The sequence below is a fragment of the Lygodium microphyllum genome, chromosome 24 (assembly GCF_053477565.2).
Source record: "Lygodium microphyllum isolate KBCC chromosome 24, Lygodium_microphyllum_v1.1.10, whole genome shotgun sequence".
In the NCBI taxonomy this organism is placed as follows: Eukaryota; Viridiplantae; Streptophyta; class Polypodiopsida; order Schizaeales; family Lygodiaceae; genus Lygodium; species Lygodium microphyllum.
The window spans coordinates 44,132,501-44,152,955 of record NC_141158.1 but is presented as its reverse complement, the minus strand read 5'-3'; positions in this window follow the sequence as shown (position 1 = coordinate 44,152,955).

The following is a 20,455-nucleotide window of genomic DNA, read 5'->3' as shown; positions in this document are numbered from 1 at the left end:
AGTATTGCAGGCAAAGGCAAAGAAAAGAAGAAAATGCTCGATGGTAATGATGCATCTAATAGTCATTTGGGATTTGATGGAGATTCTAGTGGTTCAGAAGGTTTGGATGATGAGCTTAGTATTTCTTCAGTCAGGACACCGGGTGTACAGAGAGCTCATAGTAATGTAAAGGCTCCATTGAGTGATCTAGTGGTATGTAGGTCTAGCAGGGTTAGATATCCAGTTAAATGATTTGGCTTTGAAGGTTATGCAGCTCACCATTATGCTTATATGGTGAAACTAGTTGAGGATGTTGAGCCCACTGGTTTTGAGGATGCTATTGGCCATGATCACCAGGATACAACAATGGATAAGGAGATGGCTGTATTAGAAGCCAATAAGACTTGGGATTTGGTACCCTTGCTTAAGGGTAAGAAAGCTATTCACTGTAAGTGGATTTACAAAGTCAAGCATGATGCAGATGGTTATGTTAGTCGGTATAAGGCTAGGTTGGTTGCAAAAGGCTATGCTCAAACATATGGCATAGATTATGAAGAGACATTAAGTCTAGTTGCTAGGATCACAACTATTAGATGCGTGATTGCCTTGAGGATTTAGAGCATCCCACATATGTGTGTAGGTTAAAGAAGCACTCTGTGGGCTGAAGCAAGCACCTAGAGCATGGTTTGACAAGATTGGAGAGTATCTTGTCAATATTGGATTTTGTATTTTTGATGCTGATCACTCGCTTTATGTGAGAAGGGGAGATGCAGGTTTGGTCATCATAGTCATTTATGTGGATGACTTGATTATTACAGGTGACACTGACAATGGGATTGTTGAAGTTAAGGACTTCTTGAAGAAGAAGTTTGAGATGAAGGATTTGGGTGAACTAAGATACTTTCTTGGTACTAAGGTGATCAAATGTGATGATGGTATATGGCTATCCCAAAGGCAATATGGCTTGGATATGTTATCCAAGTATGGTATGACAACATGTAAGCCTCTTTCAGTACTGTTGGAACAAAATGTGAAGTTGAGTGCTGACATTGGGGATGAGATAGAAGACTCTACTATGTTCAGGAGGATAGTAGGGAGTCTGATTTACATGACTATCACAAGGCTAGAATTGAGCTATGCTGTTGGCCTTGTCAGTTAGTTTATGTAGATACCTAAAAAGCCTCATTTGAATGTAGCTAGACGTATATTGAGGTATGTGAAGTCCACTTTACATTATGGACTTTTTTATGAGGCAGGTAAGGACGCATAGGTCGTTGGATAAAAAGATGCAGATTGGGCTGGTAGCATGTCAAACAAAAGATCTACAAGTGGATTTATGTTTTCCCTTGGCAGTGCAGTAGTTACATGGAGTAACAAAAAGCAACCTGTAGTTGCTTTATCGAGTACATAGGCTGATTATATAGGTGTTGCTATAAAAGTATGTGAGGTGGTATGGATGCAAAAATTATTAGGTGATTTGGATGCGCAGGGAGATGGTCTAGTTGTCATTCATTGTGACAACATGAGCAGCATACAACTAGCTAAGAATCGAGTGTTCCATGCTAGGACAAAACACATTGAGGTGCACTACCACTTTGTGAGAGAGAAAGTACTTGCAGGAGAGATTGATTTGGTATATGTCAGTACACAGGATCAGATAGTTGAAATTTTCACAAAGGCATTGGATGCAGGGAAGCTTTGAAAGTTTCAAAGCTTACTTGGAGTTGCAGAGATAGAGTTGAGCTTGAGGGGGAGTGTTGAGATGGCAAACTGAACACATGTGGACACTGATGATGGACCGCCTGGCTAGATGGGTCCGCATGTTTACACTTAGCACGTTGGTGGTCATTATGATACTCACGTGGCCACTGACTTATCACTTATTATATTTAGTTTGTTACACCTACCTATAGCTGACAAAAGATATATCACCAGTGTTTGACTTAGTAGCCCACTTTCCTTTATGTGGTATCTTATCTATACTTTGTGTACATTGTATAGTGTATGGAAGAAGAAGAAGAAATTAGCAAGAAAAAGTTTTGGCCTCCATCTCTCTTCTCGTATTCTTGAGTGAGCTTCCTCTTGTGTATATAGTGTGTGTTTAGTGCAGCAGCTCAAGCAAGTCCCTCGACCACACGATTCTTGATACACTTGTGGAGCATTCTACAATCTCTTTACATTAGCTATGGTTTTCCTTACACTAGGTGTACAAACAACTAGAATACCAAAACCCTCATCCATACTCAACTTAAGCCATCAGACTCACTATCTACATGTGAATAGCATGCAAAAATATTTGGCCAACCAAGTGGCTCAACTACTTTCTCTTTTTCCTTTTGTGATACATTTTCTAAACTTGTAGGAGTGTTATTTGTAATATCTCCACCCCCTCCTGTACGTGACAAGGGGCTTGAGGGGAGGGGGAAGTTTAATCAAAATAAATAAGAAAAAAAAAAGGGTTAAAAGAAGAAAGGACCAGTTGATGTGAGACTGTTGTGTTGCCATTTGAGCTCCTAAAGAGAGCGAGACTTGAGTGGAAGCATGCGAGAAGAAACAAGATCTATGGTTGAAGAAGCAAGAGCAAGAAAGAGAGAGACACAAGATGTGGGAATTACAATAGCCACACAATGTGTGACTGACCTTCCCTTATTTAAATATCACTAAAAGAATAAAGAATGAAGTAACAATGATGGACACACACTACCTGTAGTGTGTAGGTGTGCGGGCTATCAGTGTAGTAATACATGGGTAGCTAGGTATAGGTGCCTTTACCCCTAATAACCTCCCACTTAAAGGTGTATGTGCCTCAAGTGATGAAGGATGGATTTTAGGCCCCGGAACATGCCTAAAAATAGGGGAAAAATATGGAAATGCGGGGGAAAATGCTCAACCACGAAGGCGGCAGCTCGACCTAGGACGATTTTAAGCATTAAGTGCTTGACGGGCGCCCGTGCGACACTCCGTGAATTTTCATAATTTTTCCGTGCGCCTGTGCCAGTCAGTGAAGCTGCAGGCCTGTCCGGGATGTTGAGACGAGCTCATAGGAATTTTCAGATCGAAGTTCCGAGTCCGGGTGCGGAAGATGGCCCGAAACCGGCCGGGGTGCCCAAGAGGGGGTCCAAAATGGAAATTTGAAAAGGTGTGAAGGAGGGGGGGTGACCTTTGGCACCCCCCCCTCAAAAAATCGTGGATATGGAGGGGGGGCGGCGGCTGAAAACAGCCGCCGAAAAAAACGCGACCCCCCCCCCCACAATCGATTGCTGGCTCACAAAGAAGCCATGGTTATGGACCTCCAGGCCTGATGAAGATGATGTGCCGATCAATTCGCCGGTCTCCGCTCCCGCAATGGTGGACTGGTTGAAGAGAGAGAAAACCAGTCTTTCTCTCTCCTCTCTCTCTCTCCTCTTAGCCCCCGTTCGTGCTTGAAGGAATAGGATGAAGATGGACGGCCGGATGGATGCCGATTCTTGACGGGATGAAAGAGCAATGCAAAACCATTGTAGATTGCTGATTCCAAGCAGAATTCATGGCTGGAAATCAATCGTGGGACGTGCCAAATTTAATGAAAAAACCCGCAAGACACGGTAATAATTGTTTTTTCAAGGAAAATGGTCTTTTGATGCAAATTTGGTTGATAAAAATGTGTTCATATGGATTGAGTTTTGAGTATGTCGTGCTTTGAGTTGGTTTCTAGCTGTTCATCATTTAAAAATCAGGAAAACATGTGTGGGATAGCAGAAAATAGGGAACCGAGACACGAAAAACCATAAAAATGAAGGAAAACAAGGGTTTTGGGCATATAAATGGGGAAAACCGTCGATGCACATCAACTAATCTTTCAATTTTGTTGCAAATGAACTAAGGGCCACAGCCCACAAACTGGTTTTCATTTTCAGCAATTTAAAAAATACAAGAAAATGAAGAAAATGGGGAAAAATGATAAAAACACCATGAAAAATAGGGGAAAAATACATTTGGGGCTACGAAAAATACAGAAAAATAGGATTTATGTTTGTTGATGTATAGCAAGGCTGGGGCATGAAGTTATGCTTCAGTTCAGCCTTGTTTATATGTTTTGGTGCGTGTTTCATTCCTTTCTCCACATAAAATGACAAGGAAACCCTAAAAGAAATGAATATAATGATGCACTATCAACGGGGAAGGGTAGAGTTGTGGAAAAATGGTTAAATGACGCTGAGCATGATGAATAATTTGCTGATTTTATATGCATTGCATCTAGGACGGAATAATAATGATAAGAATTAAAACCTAGTAGCACGAAGATCACTTCGGTGCTAGGTGTTGCAACGAAGCACAAAGCGGTTAGAAAGAAAAGCATGAAAGAGATGATTTGCACTTGCACGCTGCTGATTTTTAAGATGTTTGAGCACTAGGCATCCACCTCTTTGCATGATCATTTAGAGGAAATTAAAAGTATCAGAGTTAGCTCCTGGATATGCATTGCAATTGTTTTTGGGATATGACCTACGTTGAGAGTGTGAGGTTCCTATGCTGTAGGCTAGTCGTGGGATCATAAAGGGGAAGTCAAGTAAGGACAATGGTACATTCCTGGATACGTTTATTTGGTACCTTGAGTGACGTTTGTGCGAAATGTCTAAATGTTGAGCGGCGCATCGAGGGGCCAATCCCCAAGGTGTAGGAGAGTCGCAGAGGGTTGACGGCATTCAGCCGTAGGAGGAACCCCATGTGTATGTGATTCGAGCCTTTTGGCTATGTGAAAGGGACTCCCTTTGAGGAGCAATATTGGGTTAGGATCAGTTGGACTACAACGTATTACAAACGCAATGTTTAGGAAGGCAGAGATTTTGATAGACGCTCCTGGCCGCGAGGCCGAGGGGTTGTCTTGTGCATAGTGACGAGGTCCGGCTAGTGCATGAGCCAGTGCCGGCCCGTTTTTAGGTCCATCAGTGGTGCGTCTGCCGGGAGCTGCTTAAAAGTGGCGGTTCTCGAATCCTGGTTTTCTAGGGACCAACTAGCAGTTTATGCCAAAGGATACTGAGATCGATCCGTTATTTATTGATAAGCATCGTCTAGCAGAAATCCAAAAGCAGGAAAGAGACGAGAGAGCTAGGCGACGTGCTGAAATCTTTAGGAGATATTCCCCTAAGCGTAGCGGTGCTGAACCCTTACGAGGGAGTGGATCTAGTGGTCTTAGGACCCCAAGCAGTAAGTTAGGAGAAGGTGGAAGCTCTAGTGCTCCCCTTCCTGCCATAAGCCAATCCACGTCAATTGCGGGAGGTGTAACCCCACCGTTCCCTATTCCTAGTGCAAATCCAATCCTCGTCATGGCGCAGCCTATTGCAATTCCAGCAGGAACGACGGATTTGCCGGCTCTAGGCTACCCGCTACCCATTTTTAATGGGTTAGTTGAGGAAGATGCGGAACTCCACATTAGGGAGTTTCAAAAGCTGATGTTTAACTGTCGCATTCAAGAAGAAGGGCATTTAATGATGTTCTTCAACATGACTCTCAAAGGAAGAGCCGCTATATGGTATCATGGTTTAGAAGCCGGAACCATATTGAACATTGATGCATTTTATGGAGCTTTTCGAAGGGAGTTTGCCCCTGAAAGGGGTGGGCAATATTGGTTGCGTGTACTCAACGTGACCCGCCAAGATCCACACGAGGATATTCGTGCTTATGCGAAGAAGATAAAAGAGGTCTTCCGTAAGTTGGACACCTCTATTCCTATCCCCGCAGCTGCCCAATTGCAATATTTCCTACATGGTTTGGACTTTAATATCCAATTGCAGTTGAGTAGTGTTCCCTTGGGGGATATAGATACTGCCATTACACGAGCACAAGAGGTGGAATCCCGACTACAAGCAGCCTATGCTTCTAGAGGCAATTCGAACATGGGTCTAGTATTGGGAAACAATATGGCAATAGCCAATGGCAGTAGTGGCCAAGGGATAGCGATGGCTAACCCTAATGGGAGAGGGAACATGATGCAGAATGTGCCTTTATTACCAGCTCCCCCTAGCATGTCGATGCCTACGGGCAGTCAAATGGCTCCAAGTGGTGGAGGCCAGGCGGTCAATTCTAATCCCATGCCTGTGGTTCAACAACCAGTGCCTAATCGAATTGTTAGGCCGATGGAGCGACATGGTAATGACCAAGGCTATGAGTCGAGTTCTTCCAATGTTCTTGGCGAGGTTAAGGACATGATGAAGCATTATACCGACATGATTACGGAGCAGTATCGACAAATAGCTGTTGATGTCAACTTCCTTAAAAAACAACAAAATTTGATAGGAAGTAGATACCCGGAGGAGGGTGCACCGTCGAGGTTTAGTTGCAAATGGTGTGGCGGGCAGCACTATCCAAGAAATTGCCCAAATGTTAAGTGCGACATTTGTGGAAAATCCGGCCATCTAGCAGCTACTTGCTGGAGTAAGATCAGTTCCCTCCAGCGGGGTAGTCGGCAACCAGGGCCTGTTAATCATCGTGCCCAAGGAAATGATTCCCAGCGAGAGGATGGGCCTAAACAAATACTTCAACGACCAAAGACTACAGTGGAAGAGCTACCAAGTGGAAGTGGGGTTAGTTTGATTGAGGCTGTACGCGTTAATGATACTGAAACCTCTAATCTACGAGCTGTCCTTACAAGAGGTAAAAAGGGTAGAGAAGCCGACATGGATAAGCCTGTCGACGGAAACCCTAAACAAGGCGACAAAGGAACGCAAGTTTTGGATCCTGCCCTAGAAGGGGGACCTTTGAAGCCCGTAGAGAGTAAAGCCGATAAGGAACCACCAAAGAAGAAGGTGAAAGTTAAGAAAGAGGCAATGAAGCCAGTTCAGCGACCTAAAGAGCGGATGGTTTGGCGTGAAAAGCGAGCCCTATCGAACTATCATGAATTCGATTTGGCGGGCTCTCTTTGCGAAGTCAAGCCGGATGTGAACCTTTTGCAGCTTATTAAGCTTTCCCCAGGAGTACGTAAGGAATTTAGAAAGATCCTACGTACCGGGTATATTGTAGAACCTTTGGGTATTGCGCGAGTTGGTGATGACTGGTTCGAGCATGCTGAGAAGCATTGCCCAAGGGTTGCAGCCTATGTCGATGGGATATTAGTAGATTATGCCATTGTCGACACGGGATCATCTGTTAACATTATGAGTTCTGAACTGATGGAAAGGTTGGGTCTTGCGATTCAGAAAGATACTTCCACAATTCTCAGAATGGCAGATGACAGTTTGAGACAGCCGGAAGGCTGCATTACTAAGGTCCATGTCACTGTTGCAAATGTAGAATGCCTGTTGGACTTTAGGGTGATTCGTTTTGCAGGGCGGCCAAGTTACCAAGTATTACTTGGACGACCTTGGATCTTGCAAGCGGATTGCCAAGTGGATATACCCGCCGGTCGATTGTTATTCGGCAGAGGTGCCCAGCGTGTGGTGGTTGATGCTTATCCTGAGTCCCCGCAGAGTGAGAGAGCTCCTCTATCTTCTACAGAATTGGAGACATTAGAAGATTTATCTGCTAGTGAGACATCATCGAGTGATGAGTCCAAAGAGGGATCCACCACGGAGGACATCTATCAGATCACTTTGAACGAGCCGATAGAGGCCCAAGATCGTATAAGAGATGCAGATGTTATCGAGCTAGACCTTGGTACGCTTGATGATTCGCGGCCAATCAAATTAGGCTCTATGCTCAGCTCAGCAGAAAGGGAGGACTATGTGGCCTTGATCCAGGAATTCCGTGATATCTTTGCCTGGAGTTATGATGAGTTGAGAGGCATCCCTCCCAGTCTTGCTGTTCATACAATTCCGTTGAAAGAGGGCAGTCGTCCTGTACGGCAGAAAGTCAGGCGTATGCCTTTCGAATTAAGGGACGGGTTGTTTGAAGAGTTACAGAAGCTTCGAAAAGCGGGTTTGATTTTCCCTGTACAACACACGGAATGGTGTTCGCCAGTTGTGATTAGAAAGAAGAAGAATAATCAGATCCGTTTATGTGTAGACTTTAGAGAGCTGAATAAGCAGACAGTTAAGGACTACTACCCATTACCATTTATTGACCAGATTTTGGATCAATTAGCGGGTAGGGAGATATATTCGTTTATGGATTGCTTTGCAGGATACAACCAAATGGCAATTGCAGAAGAGGACAAGTTGAAAACAACTTTCATCACTGTATTTGGCACTTTTGCGTACCACGTGATGGCTTTTGGTTTATGCAATGCGCCTGGTTCGTGGCAACGAACAGCCGATAAGACATTCGGTGACATATCCCCTGAAGAGTTGAGGGTGTTTATTGATGACTTAGGGGCCGCCACCGTGAGAGAAAGGCAGTTGATCATTTTGAGAAAATGCTTTGAGCGCTGTAGACAATTTTGCATCGCCCTAAACCCACGGAAGTGTGCTTTTGGAGTACCTTATGGGCTATTGCTAGGCCATGTGGTCAGTTCGGTAGGAATTGCGACAGACCCCGAGAAGGTGAAAGTTATAGTTGCCATGGGTCCACCACGCACTCCGAAAGAGGTTCATAGCTTTCTGTCTTCGGTTGGTTACTACCGTAGATTCATTAACACCTTAGCAGAAAGAACGTTGCCACTTACAAATTTATTGTCCTTTAGCTGTTCGTTTGTATGGGGTGACCCTTGTAAGGTAGCATTCGAGGATGTGAAACAAGAGCTAGCAAGAGCGCCCGTTTTAAAAGCACCTAAAAGAGGTGAGGTGTTCTATATATTCTCAGCAGCCACCATGTATAGTATCAGCTGCTGTTTAGCCCAAATTTGGGAAGAGAAGTGGTACCACCCGATTGCTTTTGCTAGTCGGAAGCTGGGGGTATCCGAAATCAATTACACCTACATGGAGAAGCTGTGTCTAGCGATGGTCTTTGGGACCAAGAAATTCAGGCATTACATTCTCTATGAGAAAGTCGTACTTTATACGAAGGCGGAGGGACTTCGACTATTGATGAATAAGTTACAGCCGCCTGATCGTTTAGCGAAGTGGTTGATCACTTTGCAGGAATTTGATTATGAAATCAAGAGTAAGCCACCAAGGTTGCAAGGCATCGTGGAATGTCTAGTGGACTTTGGGGAGCCGAAAGAATCTGTGGCTGAAGGTAGTGACATGGAGATGATATTTAAGATAGATACGGCATCTATTCCCTCCTGGTATGCTGCAATAACGCATTATTTATCAACAGGAGAGGCGGGATCCGAATTATCTAAGGCTGAGAAAAGGAAAATTAAGCAGCAAGCATTAAAGTTTGCCTTGATCGCAGGTACATTATATCGGCAAGGGGTTGATGACATCTATCGCCGGTGTGTGATGCCTGACGAGGTGCCATTCATTTTGGAGGAGTGCCATGATTCTGCTTGTGGTGGCCATTTTGCTGGACGGCTTACAGCACAAAAGGCTTTAAGAGCAGGTTATTGGTGGCCTGCCATCTTCCAGGATTCGTTTGCGTATGTTAAGCGATGCGATATTTGCCAACGACATGATAGTCGAGAGAATAGGAAACGACCACTCACCCCTATTATGGCGATACTTCCATTTGAGAAGTGGGGAATAGACTTTGTGGGTCCTATTACTCCGTCATCGACTACGCAAAAGCGGTACATCATTGTAGCAACTGACTACTTCACAAAGTGGTCAGAAGCACGTGCAACAAGGAAAGATGATGCTAAAGAAACTGCTAGTTTCCTTTTAGAGCAGATAGTATGCCGGTTTGGTCCACCGAAAGAATTAGTGTCGGACCGCGGAACTCATTTCCTGAATAAGGTGATCAAAGGTTTGACAGAGTTGTGGAACATCCAGCATAACAAGACAACCCCATATAATCCGCAAGCCAATGGTCAGGTTGAAAGCACCAACAAGCAGCTTGTGGGCATCCTGTCCAAAACTGTGTCGGAAAAGAAACGGGATTGGGATAAAAAGTTATATGTGGCAGTGTGGGCCTATAATACGACTTTCAAACGAGCCACTGGCCATACCCCGTTCAAGTTAGTATATGGGGAGGAGTGTGTCTTGCCTCTAGAAATTGAGCTGCCGACTATTCGGTTTGCCATCAATCATTCTTTGAGCGATGAAGACGCTCTTTTTGAGCGCTTGACGACACTGGCACATTTAGATGAGCTTAAGTTGCAGAGCTTATTGCACCAAGAAGTGGCGAAGCGCCGAATGAAGAAGCTACACGACCTCAAAGCCAAGAAATACACCTTCAAGAAAGGACAGCTTGTTCTGTATTATGACGCACGACGAGAATTATTTCCAGGCAAGTTAGAGCCCAAATGGGATGGGCCCTATAGGATCGTTAGGATAGGAAAGAATAAATCTACAGTATTGTTAGCTGACCTTGAGGGGATAGAATTTAAAAATAAGGTTAATCTTAATAAGATTAAACCTTATTACTTCTGATTACACTAATGCTATGACTGCCTTGCAGGTCTAGGCAAGATCGATCAAACATCTGCAAGGAAATCGTGATAGAGGTTGATGGGTCGTCTGATCCCTTATTTAGAACACCCATATTTGGAACAAAGATATCATCAGGGAAAGCTCATTTGGTGGAGCAAAGGATACAAGGTGATTGAGCAAGAAGGCGGGACATTCATTTGGGAAATCAAGGTCTTCTGCCATCACTGCCTACAACTTTTGACGAGCATCCCTGTTGAATTCAATGATGATGGAGGGATGGAGCCTACAGTCCACCCGTTGAATATGCTGAATTTCGATTACCATAATTACGAGTAGAGTTCAGGATGGCAGGATATGTAAACCCTTTATGGACATACACCTTGTACTTTGATGGGGCGTCCAGGGGTGCATGCAAAAAAGGAAGTGTAGGAGTTGTCATCCGAGACCCCCGACGACGCATTGTCATGAAGTTAGCTGCTTCTCTCGGGGCGAATTTTACCAATAATATGGCAGAATACAAAGCCCTGATTATGGGTTTGAATATTGCAAAGAAGGGTGGTATCCGCCAGTTGTTGGTGAAAGGGGACTCTCAGTTGGTTTTAAATCAACTCAATGGGACGTACATGGTACGGAACCCCATCCTTTGTATGTACCATCATACTGCCATAGCCCTGCTAGACGAATTCGATAGAGTGTCTTTTCAGCTGATTCCACGGAATTGGAATCAGTTTGCCGATTCATTGGCTAATCTTGCGTATGAAGAGGACCTCTTCTTTAATTGTGGCCCTTGTCCCGATATATCTATTGATGGTGAGACAGGACCTGGTCGTTTGTGGGGTATGCTTTCTGAACATGCCCTCTTTGGCAGACGATGGTTGATTTGGGTGATGCAGAGGGTAAGCGAGACTCATCTACCTTTATTATCGGGGACCCATAGACTGATTCGACGCCATGTGATGCGAACACCTCTTGCGATATACGCAGGGGGGATAGGTCATAATTTAATGCACCTAGTTTAGGGCTACGAGCCTTTGTTTCCCTGGGAATGGTATGCTTTGATGTCTATCATGGTTGTTTCCAGGTGGATGTTCTGCATAGTATTGTTTTATTTCATTAGGCCACGAGGGCCGATTTAGTTTTGTAGCAAAGTCATGTCTGATTTCATTAGGCCAAGAGGGCCATTTCCCTGTCTAGTGCGGGTGCGTTTAATTGGGTTTTTGTTTTATTGTTGTGTTGGACAGGTTTCGTGGTTCGTGGAATTTGGTGGAGCCTGGAGGAGCCTTTGCTGCGATGGAAGCTTCTTGTGGCCACTCCAGGTGATATTTCTCCTTTACAAGTACCTTTCTTTCCTGTTATATGTGTATTTGTACTTGTTGAGGGGATACTTTTTGTTGGGGACCGGCGACCAAGGCATAAAGTCCCAAGTTTAGGCTAAGTATGTTTGAGGGAGGTTGGAGTAGTCATTACCTCCTGTAAAGACATTGTTAGACATTAAAAGACCTGTTTGAGAAGGAAGTCCTAGTGACCCTGTTCTGCCAGCCTGCTAGGCAGCCGTTCTAGGCGTTCTTGTTAGTAGTGAGGCAGTTAGAGAAGCCTGCTAGAAGATAATAATAATGATGCCAAGAAATCCTGAACATCCCAAAAGATGAATATCAATACGAAGGTGTGTAAAAAGGGGTTCTAACCCCTATCACAGAAAAGCAAAGAAATAAAAATATATAAGCAGTTGATCATCGCCTTGCGAAGGCCTGGTAGGTTCCTGGGGACGAGTCAGACCCGGGGCCGATACCTTGTCTTCCTAGGGGTGGCTTCTTGCTGGAAAAATAATATCAAAACAAGGAAGGTTGGAGCGAAAATAAAAGTGAGCGTTAGAAAAGGATTAAGTGTCGCCTTGCGAGGGCTTGGTAGGTTCTTGGGTGCCGAGACAGGTCCTGAGACCGATGCCCTGTTCTCCTTGGGTCACTACGCTCAGCTCCCTCCTTTTTACATGCCAAGTATGTTCATCCAATCAAAACCCTCAAAGAAGAGATATACTGAAAGAAAATATCCTTTGCTCAGGCTATAGGAGTCCTCGCCTTGTAGGAGCTCCTAGTTGCGTTGTCTTTAGTTGGTAAGTAGTTCAGACTACCATTTAGGGCAACCTCTTTGACAGTTCTTTTTAGTTTGGCTGTGTTGGAGCAGCTGGTTCGTGACTCACTTCGGATCTTCTATTAGATGATGCTAGGCCTACTCCTTGTGGATGTTATGCCTTGGTTCTGTCAGGGGTAGGGGGAGCATTGTGCTGAGTTTTATGGTGATAATTGTTTTGTATCAGTTTGATGCTTCTTTGGTTGTTTATGTGCAGATATGTTCGTGGGTTCGACGGACTGAGTCGTCCTATCCCGTGGTCGCCAATGAAGGATGGATTTTAGGCCCCGGAACATGCCTAAAAATAGGGGAAAAATATGGAAATGCGGGGGAAAATGCTCAACCACGAAGGCGGCAGCTCGACCTAGGACGATTTTAAGCATTAAGTGCTTGACGGGCGCCCGTGCGACACTCCGTGAATTTTCATAATTTTTCCGTGCGCCTGTGCCAGTCAGTGAAGCTGCAGGCCTGTCCGGGATGTTGAGACGAGCTCATAGGAATTTTCAGATCGAAGTTCCGAGTCCGGGTGCGGAAGATGGCCCGAAACCGGCCGGGGTGCCCAAGAGGGGGTCCAAAATGGAAATTTGAAAAGGTGTGAAGGAGGGGGGGTGACCTTTGGCACCCCCCCCTCAAAAAATCGTGGATATGGAGGGGGGGCGGCGGCTGAAAACAGCCGCCGAAAAAAACGCGACCCCCCCCCCCACAATCGATTGCTGGCTCACAAAGAAGCCATGGTTATGGACCTCCAGGCCTGATGAAGATGATGTGCCGATCAATTCGCCGGTCTCCGCTCCCGCAATGGTGGACTGGTTGAAGAGAGAGAAAACCAGTCTTTCTCTCTCCTCTCTCTCTCTCCTCTTAGCCCCCGTTCGTGCTTGAAGGAATAGGATGAAGATGGACGGCCGGATGGATGCCGATTCTTGACGGGATGAAAGAGCAATGCAAAACCATTGTAGATTGCTGATTCCAAGCAGAATTCATGGCTGGAAATCAATCGTGGGACGTGCCAAATTTAATGAAAAAACCCGCAAGACACGGTAATAATTGTTTTTTCAAGGAAAATGGTCTTTTGATGCAAATTTGGTTGATAAAAATGTGTTCATATGGATTGAGTTTTGAGTATGTCGTGCTTTGAGTTGGTTTCTAGCTGTTCATCATTTAAAAATCAGGAAAACATGTGTGGGATAGCAGAAAATAGGGAACCGAGACACGAAAAACCATAAAAATGAAGGAAAACAAGGGTTTTGGGCATATAAATGGGGAAAACCGTCGATGCACATCAACTAATCTTTCAATTTTGTTGCAAATGAACTAAGGGCCACAGCCCACAAACTGGTTTTCATTTTCAGCAATTTAAAAAATACAAGAAAATGAAGAAAATGGGGAAAAATGATAAAAACACCATGAAAAATAGGGGAAAAATACATTTGGGGCTACGAAAAATACAGAAAAATAGGATTTATGTTTGTTGATGTATAGCAAGGCTGGGGCATGAAGTTATGCTTCAGTTCAGCCTTGTTTATATGTTTTGGTGCGTGTTTCATTCCTTTCTCCACATAAAATGACAAGGAAACCCTAAAAGAAATGAATATAATGATGCACTATCAACGGGGAAGGGTAGAGTTGTGGAAAAATGGTTAAATGACGCTGAGCATGATGAATAATTTGCTGATTTTATATGCATTGCATCTAGGACGGAATAATAATGATAAGAATTAAAACCTAGTAGCACGAAGATCACTTCGGTGCTAGGTGTTGCAACGAAGCACAAAGCGGTTAGAAAGAAAAGCATGAAAGAGATGATTTGCACTTGCACGCTGCTGATTTTTAAGATGTTTGAGCACTAGGCATCCACCTCTTTGCATGATCATTTAGAGGAAATTAAAAGTATCAGAGTTAGCTCCTGGATATGCATTGCAATTGTTTTTGGGATATGACCTACGTTGAGAGTGTGAGGTTCCTATGCTGTAGGCTAGTCGTGGGATCATAAAGGGGAAGTCAAGTAAGGACAATGGTACATTCCTGGATACGTTTATTTGGTACCTTGAGTGACGTTTGTGCGAAATGTCTAAATGTTGAGCGGCGCATCGAGGGGCCAATCCCCAAGGTGTAGGAGAGTCGCAGAGGGTTGACGGCATTCAGCCGTAGGAGGAACCCCATGTGTATGTGATTCGAGCCTTTTGGCTATGTGAAAGGGACTCCCTTTGAGGAGCAATATTGGGTTAGGATCAGTTGGACTACAACGTATTACAAACGCAATGTTTAGGAAGGCAGAGATTTTGATAGACGCTCCTGGCCGCGAGGCCGAGGGGTTGTCTTGTGCATAGTGACGAGGTCCGGCTAGTGCATGAGCCAGTGCCGGCCCGTTTTTAGGTCCATCAAGTGAGGAGTGAAAAGAAAAAAGAAAAGTACAACATATAAATACAGTACAACTGGATGAGGAATAGACATCATCTCATCCAACATCCATCAACTTCCTAAGGAAGGCAAACCTCTCCACAGAGAGAATTTTTGTGAGTAGATCTAGAAGATTTTGTTTAATTGAGATCTTGACAATGTCAACAGACCTGTCCTAAACAACCTCTCTAATAAAGTAGTAACGCACCTCAATGTTCTTTGACTTTGCATGGAAGACTGAATTATTAGCTAATTGGATAGCACTCATAGAATTCAAATGCAATGTAGGGACCACATCAATCACACCAAGATCTGCCCACTAGACGACCTAACTAGCAGAAAAAAAGAGGAGAGAGTGATAAATATATCCTCTCCTACGCCATGCATCACCCCAACACCCTAATTTTAATCTATTTAATCTTTATTTTTAATCTACTTTCCGAGAGTTGCTGCTAAGTCATAACTAGGGCATCTAGAGCTCACAAGGTCAAAGCCACTAGTAGAAAAGAGAAGGAATATTGTTCAAGAGAAGCTCGTTGATGTATTGAGAAGAAACCAAGGATTGGAAGAACAAAGGATGAGATGAAACCCAAGAGGAAGACCTAAAGTCAAGGAAATGTGACTACGAATATTATAAATACACCTCCTACATTACAAATCTCTTGAGAAGAACTAGCCTTGTCCTTAGCTTATAGCTAATATTAAAACTTGTGTCAATAAGGATTATGGGTAGCTTCTATCCATGCACTCAAGTTATCTGAGTATTCTTAAGTTATTGTGTCTCTAGAAGAGAGCTATAAGACTAATGACCACTTTTGGAAAACTGGAAGGGATTGTTCCTTGTGATACATTTAGGAATTGGTTGCTCTTAACAAATATTGCATCAATCCAAGGAAAGATTGTGATGTTATAAAGAGGCTTGAGATGTGACTAGAAAAATTAGTAGGATAAAATTCTTAAATAATATTGTTTAATTGATGTGAAACTTTATGTGATTGTATCCTCTTTGGGAAGTTTTCAAAGGATAGTGAATTGGTTTTATGACAAGGCTTATTATTTTGAAAAACAAAGGATGGCTTTTCCTAGCCAAGGTTAAGTTTGTTGGTTGACTTTTATGGCATATAGAAGTGATTTTTTGTATTGGTATTATGAAAAAAGAATATTTTCCCAGCCACTATTGATAAGTTGATTGCTTTATTATGTTTGCACAAAAGCTCTTGTGTCCTAATGGGTGGATATATAATTACATACCAAGCCTCCCCCAAGGTTAGTGGTAGGAGCCCTTCACCAAGGGGTTGTATGATTGCATTGGAGGTTAGGATCGACCCCAAATGTGAGAGGTCTCTCCATAGGGAACCCTTGGGTAGGAGGAGGTGAGGGTGCTAAGGGGCTCTAGCTAGTAAACTCCTTATGCTCGTAAGAATCACCCAACCCTTGCATGACCTAGGATGGACTTCCTAGAAGGCCCTCATGCTCGATAAGGGTAGATTGGTAGATCTTATGCTTGAGATTGGATACAAGTCTTGAATTAAGGGATAGGTTGCGAGATTGGCATTGCACCTTGGAGAGGGTGGGGGATAAGTATATTTTTTAAAAGGTACTTTCAAAAGATTACATTAATATTTTATTTGTATTCATGACCATAATTTACATGAAAGAGCTAGTGTTTAGTGGCTAATTGTTGCAAATCAGAGTTGGAAGCATGAGAGAGTGTGTACAAGAGGGAGAGAGAGAGCTCAAGTACAAGAACAAGATCTTGTTTAGTCAGTTGTTCAAGGTACAACTAGTACACTCTCCTCTACATTGAGTGTGTACTTTAAGCTATTTATATAGCCTTTGGAGGAGTTAGGGTTAGTGTTTCCCTTGTCCTCCAGTTCGTTTACACCTAGCTACCCTTATCCTCTCCAGTGTAAGGAGAGTTCCCATGCTTATCTTTCAACACCTCCCCTCAATGTCAGGTGGCATTGGATAAAGCATGATAGGATGCCTCCCCTTAATTCACAATGAGATGCCTTTATAAATCAGGCTACAAGAGAAGGTTATAGGTAGAGAGTGTTACAAGACTCAAAAGATTCGATCATCTATGGATTGGGAGGTAAAGTTGGCCTCTAATTCCTTAGGTACTTCTGGCACATTATGACACTTACTAGTGATATGCCCGGTCTTTTTACATTTATTGCACTTCATTTTGTCAGGATATTTCTTCCAACAGTTTCTCACAATATGCCCTTTTTTGTGACAGAAAGGGCACTTAGTAGAAGCTGTATGGACTAACACTTGCTCATGAGAAGTAAATACTAAAGACCCTTCAGCATGGTTTCTCTTCTCTTCATCAAGGCATCACTAAATGGTACTTGCTAGAGTTGGGTTTGGGATATTAGTTAGGGTAGTCACAAGGGTTGGAAAAACCTTCTTCACAGACTTGAGTAGGATGGAAATGGCATCTTCATCATGGATGGGTGCTTGAACGAAGGCAAGCTGTGCCATAAGCCCCTTCATATGTGAAATAAACTTGCTTAGATCTTCTCCTTGTTTGTATTCCAAGCTAAAAAACTCAATCTTGCGAAAGATCTTGGAGTTCTTCCTTGTAGCACCATAGAGCCTTTCAAGCTCATCCCATGTTTCTTTGGTAGTTGAGAGTTGGCCAATGTGATGAATTAAAGATTGATCTAAATGAAGCATGATGATGGCCTGAGCCCGTTCATCATCTTCTACATCAAGGGGATTGGATGGGTCAATTACTTTGGTCCCTTTTATGAAGGGCCAGTAGACTCTTTCCATCATTTTGTATTTGACCAAGACTTGCCAAGGATGGAAATATTTTCCATTAAATTTTTGAATTTGAGGGCGGACAATAGCATATGTTGTGGCCATTGGGAAGGTCTTACCACTTGCTAGGACAAGGGCAGTGTCTACTCCCTTACAAACTTGCCAATGAATGTGGTAGCAAATCAAGGACACTCTTACAAAAAATTGATATCAAAGTTGTAATGAGGAGAAAGATTGAAAATCATACATATATGGTATTTCAAAATATGACTTTGGTGGTCTTTTCTTATGTGCAATCTTCTTTCGAGGTTTAATGGTCTTTTAGGCTTCAATGATGTGAACCTAGACTGGACTTTGGGCTCCTCCTTGTGGTATAGTTTAGTAGATGATCCTTGTGTTGGACAAGGACCGTCTATGATTTCAATGCTTGTTGCTGATGACTTCGAGAAGAGTACAATGACACTCATCTCTCTGATTTCATTGACCAAGGTATATGAAAGAAACCCACATGATATACAGCAGGCAACATAAGTTTAGGATAGGAGTTGTACACATAGCCTTACAAAATGAATTGAAGCACTTAATTGTTTTAATTTTTTGATGGAAAAACTCAGATTGTGTAAGTACCAGCAGCAAAATGATTGAGCAATGTGCTTTAGTGCTTACAAGCACTCATCTCTAGTTTGTGATACTGGAGATGGTAGATATTAGTCTTGATGAGCTTGGTGATGCCCTTCCAAGTAAAAGAACCTCTAAAATGGAGTTCCCAGATTAGTAAGTGACTCGAAAAGAGATGACTCAGTGATTAAAATCATTGTTAGTGATAGAAGAAGATGAAAAAAAGCAAGAAGGTCAAGCTTTCAAGCTTGTGGCAATGGCTGCCATGAAACCACTGTTAGGGTTTGACTTTGTGGGAGCAGCAGAGGAAGAATTTTTGGGAACCCTCTTGGGTGGAGATAGCCCACTTGGAGGGCTATCAAAGCCCCATGGTCACAGCCATTATTGCGCTTGCTACAGGCCACGTCAAGCTTGGGAACTTCACACTATCATAATTGTGCTGATTTTTGCATTTGTTGCAATGCTGCCCTCCACGTTGTCCAATGTCAGCAGGGAGAGATGAACCGTGCTAATATTTCCTCTATTGCACACTCAACTCCTCCAAGGTTAGGGGGTCTAGCTGGCTATGGTGGAAAGGAAGATAACTAAGATGGCAAGAGTTCTTCTTGTGCTAGATGTGTAAAGAGGTTGAGGGAAGCTGAAGGATCAGAGATGGCTCTAATACCATGTTGCAAATTAGAGTTGGAAGCATGAGAGAGTGTGCACAAGAGGGAGAGAGGGAGCTCAAGTACAAGAACAATGTCTTGTTTAGTTAGTTGTTCAAGGTACAACTAGTACACTCTCCTCTACATCAAGTGTGTACTTTAGGCTATTTATATAGCCTCTAGAGTAGTTAGAGTTAGGGTTTCCCCTGTCCTGTAGTCCATTTACACCCAGCTACCCTTATCCTCTCCAGTGTAGGGAGTGTTGCCATGCTTATCTTTCAACATTAAATAAGGAAGCCAACTTTGCATATCAAACATAGATGTGTTATCATAATTAGATAACTAAAACATCCCTCAGAAAAGCAGGAGGGCAAGATGCCCGATGGGTCCATCCTATGCATGGGTGGTCTTGGTAAGTTGAGAGTTTTCCTTCAATGTGATGTAATTAGGAAGTGGCCAAATGCATGACTGCCTAGTGTAGACCTTGATCAATGTTGTTTTAGGGGAATGGAGTTGAGACTATATCATGTGGGTAGAGGGATTGATGTGTACTACTCCTTATTTCTCACTCACTATGAACCAAAACTGTGGCATTGATCTACTTTGGTTTAAGTTGACTTACAAACGCAGTGACTCAAGGACCAATGCTAATTAAGATGTTAGGTGACCTTTCTGCTTAGTTAGGAACCCAGATTCAGGTCAAGATCCTTACAATAGATGATTGGAACCTTCAGTTGTGAAGTAGACTTGAGAGAGCCTAGGCAACAAACCATGTATTATTCTAAGGAGTACTAGGCAATGTCACTTAGGAAAAGTCTCTCGATGGACCACTAAATCATACCATTGAGGGCTCCTCATTCAGGCATGTTACATATTCTCATACAAGTTACCACTTGATGGTCTTTAAGTAGACCTACTAGAAGAGAACTCTTTTGGTCCACTCAATGTCTATGATTGGGGACCCACATTTTCTACAATTACCTTTTCTTTTATATCATTTGCAACAATCTGTGTTTCAATAATATACCAAATTGCATCTTTCGTCACCCTCTCGTGCATGTAATTGGATTATAACACCCGTAATCCTATTTTTCAAGGGAATAGTAAATAAATACACACTTTTTAACTTTTGGATCCAACTTCTTTCTTAGCTCATCAGGCACATGTATATATGAAATGCATCCAAATACCTTAACATGCATCAAATCTAGTTTCTTACTAGTAAACTTCTCTTGTGATATCACACCATGCACTATAACAATGGGAGTCCTGTTTATAATATACACAATTGCAGGGATAGCTTCAAGCCAATAATAATGAGGTATTTTCTTTTCAGCTCATCAAGGCTCATGCAATTTCTACAATGTGCCTACTCTTCCTTTTAGCAACACCATTTTGTTGTAGAGTATACTTGCATGTGAATTGCCTTTGAATTTTATGTTGTTCCAAAAAGTTATTGAATTCATTAGAGAGGTACTTTATCTCTCTCCATCCAACCTTAAGTACTTAATTTGTACATAAATTTGTTTCTCT